This window comes from Chrysochloris asiatica, unplaced genomic scaffold (genome assembly GCF_000296735.1).
Source record: "Chrysochloris asiatica unplaced genomic scaffold, ChrAsi1.0 scaffold00051, whole genome shotgun sequence".
Taxonomy (NCBI): Eukaryota; Metazoa; Chordata; class Mammalia; order Afrosoricida; family Chrysochloridae; genus Chrysochloris; species Chrysochloris asiatica.
Window position 1 is genome coordinate 11,006,715 of NW_006408569.1, and position 6,267 is coordinate 11,012,981.

Sequence of the window (6,267 nt, forward strand, 5' to 3'; positions counted from 1 at the left end):
CAGAGTCAGTGACATAGCCACAGAGGACTAGAGTGGAGAGTGAAGCATCCAACTGATAAGAGAATGAATATGCACAAGAACACCCACACTTGCAGATACTACCCACTTGACCTGGCTTCAATGACTGGATGATCAGAGCTCAACTAGAAGAAGAAAGAAGAGGAAAAAGAAGAGTAATCTGATACAAATTTATGAACTTGACCTACATCTATGGATGCTGTAGCTCAAAAGAGGAAACAAATCTTTGCAATGAGGATCATTTCCACTCCCCTCCATATATAGAGTAGACATGGATGGGCAATTTGGACATTGGGTGCCCAAAATGGGGGGCTACAAAGGCAAGAAGTGACTGGCTTACAAACTTTCAAGAGGGAACCTAGATCCAGACGGAGTGGAGGAATGTAGTATCTCCACTGAGTAGTATCCAATTTGTCTAGGCGGAGCTGATGAAAGGAAATGTGGATAGGTCTCTTGTGATACAATAGTTAATAATTGTTATCAGGAATGCTTGTGAGGGTTTGAAATGTAAAGGTAGACGTTTTGTAGCAAGGAGGGGAGTGATTAACTTTGCAGTCTAGGAGTGGAGGTCCCTGGGACCATTAAGGAAGAAGAGCAGAGAGCGGGACCCTACCCAGAGAAACTGTGTTGCCTGAGATGGAGGCAGAGAGGATGACGTGGAGAGATGTAGCGGCTGGAGACTTTAGACACAGAGAGGGAGAGGGGCTGTATGCTGATGACCAGGGATGCTTGTAGGATATACCCTTTGGTTGGTTGAGGATGCATGTAACCATGGCAATGAAACGATATACGATAGGACGAATGTAAAACTAATGTTCTCACATGTAAACTATCACATAATTCACAATAAAACATTTTTTTAAAACCTGTATATATATCACACACACACACACACACACACACACAAATTCTAACCTCAAGTTGAATGTAGAAGACGTTATGGGGAAAATATTGAACAACACAAAAAACATCAAAAGATGATGGAAAGGATACACAGAAACTTTGTACCAAAAATAATTGGTTGACATTTGACCATTTCAGGAGGTAGTGTATGACCAAGAACTGGTCTTATTTAGGGAAGATGAGCAAGCTGCACTGAAGGCATTGGTAAAATCCAAAGTTCCAGGAATTGATGTAAGAATACCAATTGAGTTTTTTTTTTTTTTTTTTTTTTTTTTAAGTAGATTCAACTGTAGATGCATCCACTTGTCAATGCCAGGAAATTTGGAAATCAGCTACCTGTCAACTTATTGAAAGTGATTCCTTTGTTTGCATTCCAAATAAATGTGATTCAGCAAAATGCAGAGATTATTAAATACTACCATTAACATCACACACAAGCAAAACTCTATTGAAGATAATTACAAAATGATTACAGCACTACATCAACTGAGAACTACCAGAAGCTCAAGCCGGAGTCCTAAGAGGAAGTTGTTGTTGTTAAGTGTTGTCTAGTTGGTTCTGACTCATAGAAACCTTGTACAGGGTTTCCAAGGAGCAGTTACTAGATTTGAACTACTGATCTTCCAGTTAGAAGTGCTTATCTTATAGTGCCCCTCTAGAATTCCAAAGAGGAGATAGAACGATGGATGTAATTGCTGGTGTTAGCTATAATTGGCTGAAAGCAGAGAAGACCAGAAATATGTTTACCTGTGTTTTTTTGACAGTGAAAAGGCATTTGACTATGTGGATCTTAGAAAATTATGGATAACGTTGCTCAGAATGGAAATTACAGAACACATAATTGTGTCCATGTGGAACCTACACATAGAAAATGAAGTGGTTGTTTGAACAGAACAAGGGTATGGTTTAATATAAGGACGGATGTAGGGCTGTGTCCTTTCACCATACTTATTCAATCTGTATGCTGATCAAATTATCCAAGAAGCTGGATTATATGAAGAAGAAGGTGGTATTAGGATTGGAGGAAGACTCATTAACATCCTATGATATACAGACGACCCAACTTTGCTTGCTGAAAATGAAGAGAAATTGAGAACTTGAAGATCAAAGATTACACAGCCTTCAGTATGGAGGATACTTCAGTTTAAGACAAAAGTCCTCAGAACTGGATCAATAATCAGCAACATGATAAATGGTTAAAATATTGAAGTTGTCAAGGATTTCATTTTATATTATCCACAATCAATGCCTATGGAAGTAGCAGTCAAGAAATCAAAGGAAATTTTGCATTGACTAAATCTGCTACAAAACACCTCCTTAAAGTATTGAAATGCAAAGATGTCACCTTGAGGATTAAGGTGCCCCTGACCAAGCCATGGTGTTTTCAACTGCCTCATATGTGAAAGCTGCACAATGAATAAGGGACACTGAAGAAAAAGTGGTGCATTTGAATTATGGAGTTGGTAAAGAATATTGAATATTCCATGGACTGGCAGAAGAACAAAAAAATCTCAGAATGTTCTTTAGAAAGGAGGATATCTAGACTTTGGCTCAGGTACTTTGGTCATGTTATCAGAAGGGACCAATCTCTGGAGTACAACATACTTGGTAAAGCTTGGCAAAAAAGAGGAAGACCCCCAACAGGATGGCTTGAAACCATAGCTGCATCATTGGGCTCAAACTTAGCAAAGATTGTGAGAATGGTACAGGAACAGACAGTATTTCCTTCTATTGTATACAGTGTTGCTATGAGTCACAATATCATCATAATTACCTTAAAGACAAAAATTTTGAACGAGAAAAAATATCCAGTATATATTAAGATTTTAAAAAACATGTTTTAAAACCGTATATTTAGTTCACTTGATTTGTATAAAATAACCAACTCATAATATCTTGGAATCCTCATGTGGTGCTATAGGATAAGCACTGGACTGCTAAACACAAGGTTCAAGGTTCAAACCACCACTCCTCAGAAACCCGATACAGAGTAGTTATGAGTTGGAACTGACTTGATGGCACTTAACAACAGCAGCAACAAATTAATATCTGGAATTAAACGTATTCTAAACTGTCAACAGTGATTATGTTTGGGACAAAAAGTAATATGATACCATTACTTTTTTTAAACTGTACTTTGCCATACAATTTATTTATTTTTACCAAATCATTGATTCCAAGGATTTGCTTCTGGAATTAGAAGATGTGATGTCATATCAGATTTTCTAGGAATTCACTTTTTATTTCAAATATCTTTGTAGTCCAGGACACCATTTATCTGTAGTCCAAGACACCAATTGTCTAGATATATGGTAGAAACCTCTATTCCTAGATCAGGTATATAGCATTAGAAAATAAAAGAGATTTTAATAATAAATATAAATACAGAAGATATTAAAAGATAAATGAAGGATATCATGAATGACATTATCCTGATTTTTTTTTTCAAATCTAGGTGAAATGGAAGAACAAAAATTATTGAAGCTCACTTAAAAAGTAAAAAGAACATCTCTTATAGATTTAATTGTGTTTCCTGCCACTATGAATGTGACCCTATTTGAAAATAGGGGCTTTCTTTAGTTATGGTAATGAGGTCATGCCAGAGTAGATTGGGCCCTAAAACTAATCCCTTCTGCGTGGTATCTTTAAATTGCATACAGATACAGAGATAGATACACAGGAGGAAGACAGACTCCATGTGATGCTTTTCCAATCTCTTATCTTGTCTCTACTTTCCAACATCAACATTTTCAGCTATGGGAAGGCTGACACCCTTCTGTGAACATATTGTGCTCTGTCAAGTAATATAACTTGCTTCCCTCTACCTAGAAAGTCTATGTGTATATTCTCCCTTCACCTGGTGATCTCATTCCTTAATTCCCTACTCAACATTGCCTCTTTTAAAAAATCTGCCCTAATCTCCCAGGTGGAATTAGTTGTTCCCACTTCTAGGCTCTCACAGTACTCAGTCAAATTGAAACAAAACTTATTTTTAAAAAGTCATTGGGAAATATTTTTCAAAATGGCAAATTTGCATAATCATTGATGCCAAATTACCACCACAAGGAATGTATGTGTACAATGAGAAGTACAAAGCTTTTTACAGGGATATTCTTTGTTTTGCAGTAGCAATCACCTGGAAATGTACCAAAATTTACATCAGAAGGATGCTGGTAAAGCAAAAGGTAGCTTCAACCATTCAATGAAGTGCCACTTAACTATAAAAGAGAGTGAGAAATAAGTACTGGTATGGAAAATTTCTCAAATTATTCTAAGTGGAAAAAAAAGAGTTATAGATGAATGGTTATAATGTAATGTGTGTACGTGTGTGTGTAAAGACAATTTCTGAGAAGAAATAAAAGAAACAATGAAAGTGATTGTCTTTGCATAGAATGACTGGTTTGCCTTTGAGTTAAGGGGTTGAGTATCACTTTTTATTGTAATGCCTTTTGTACCATCTAAATTTATTTTATGGCATGAAGCATTTTCTTTTTTCATTAAAAGCTTTTCTAAATGGGAAACTGTATACCCTTTATAAATAAAAGACTGCTTTGTGTAGCCTTTCTATTACATTGTATTTTATTAGCTTACATGCCATTTTTTCTCACTTGAATATGAGCAACTTGAGACTAGAACTTGCCTTACTGCTATTCATATTCCCAATGCCAGGCACAGTGGTGGTGGTGGTGGTGTGCGACTGAATCGGTTCCTACTGATAACAACACTGTATAGGGTTTCCTGGGCTGTAAATCTTTACAGTAGTAGAGAGACTCATCTTCCTCCTATGGAGTACTGGTAGATTCAAACCTGACTAAATGGTGGATAATAAAGTGAAGTTTGTTAAAGGGATAGCACTTACAGTAGCTCTTCAGACACTCCTCTCTGGCCCCTTCGTTTTATTTTGAGGGTCCGTTATGACAAGGAACTCAGGAAAATCTCAATTACTTTGCATTGAGAGGTGACCTATCTGATGAAGACTACAGAATTATATTAATTATACCTGGGAACAATGAAGTACATTTCATCCTAGACTGCGTCCAAAACAAGTCACTGTGAAATGAACTGAATGATTTAACAACACCCAATTCATAAAAGGTCCTCTTCACCTTAAAGGTCTCCAGGACAGTGTCTTAATTTGATTTCTGTTTTGTTGTGCTATCTGCATTTTATGGTCTTTAGCTCTCCTTATTACAAATGTAATTTTTAAGGGTCAAATTAATTTAATTTCACTTTGGCTTTGGGATGCTTGAGTGCAAGGTTGTGAAAATCACTAGCTTAAAACAGGTGCTAGGAAAACTTTCTGCCAAGCCTTCCTAAGTCATCAGGACATCTACTCAAAACAGTATGAGTAAAAGAGTTCAGCGTTATCCTGTGCTACAAAGGAGAAATTATAGATGTTGTATATATTGTTCCAATATTAGAGAGTGACATTGTCTTTGCTCATACCACATTCCCACTCCTACTGCCTATAAAGGCTTGCCTTATCCTTTCTACCTCTGAAAATCCTGCTCATTCTATAAGGCACAACTCAAACACACTTTTTTTGTGAAGCCTTTCCTTCTTGCCACAATCAGAATTATGTCTTCCTCTTCTAAACCGTTTGTTTAGAAGAGACCACATATTGTCTTATATCATATATTATGCTTATCTCCTCGATCATCTTGCTTCTTCATATGAATCCTGAGTGCTTATAGTGCAGAAAACATGTATTGCATTGCTTTGTATCACATCTTCCTATCCATTCCTTTTGACTAACTGTTCTCTGAGTCACGGGAACATATGAGAATCCCATGAAAGTCAATTCTAGAGAAATATGTGCATATGCATAGAGTAAAATTTGCTGTGCAAATCCAGGAGTCCATGTATTTAATTAATGTTGATTGGAATTAGGGAGGCAACCTTAGCTACACTGATGAGCTTTGTCACTAAACTCCTTGGATTTATTTCAGCTTGAGCAGATTATTTAACCTTTCTGTGTCTTGGTTTTATCTTCTGTAAAATGGAAACAATAATAGCACTTTCTTCTTTTCTTCTTAGCATTGCTACCAAAAGTTGATTCTGACTTATAGTAGCCACATGTGTGTCAGAAAAGAACTGTGCTCCATAGGGTTTTTGATGATTTATAGGTCCTGTTTAGTGTAGGTCTACTTTTGTTATATGATGACTAGTTCTTGTTGCCAAGAATAGACTTCACTGGTTTGTCAGAAGTAGATTAGAAGTAGATTGCCAGACTTTTCTTCGTGGCTTGTCTGGGCAGACTCAAATTTTCAGTAATTCAGCTCGCAACAAAGTGTGTTCATAATTCAGAGACTCTGCTTTGTTCATGTTGTTGTTGTTGTTGTCAGG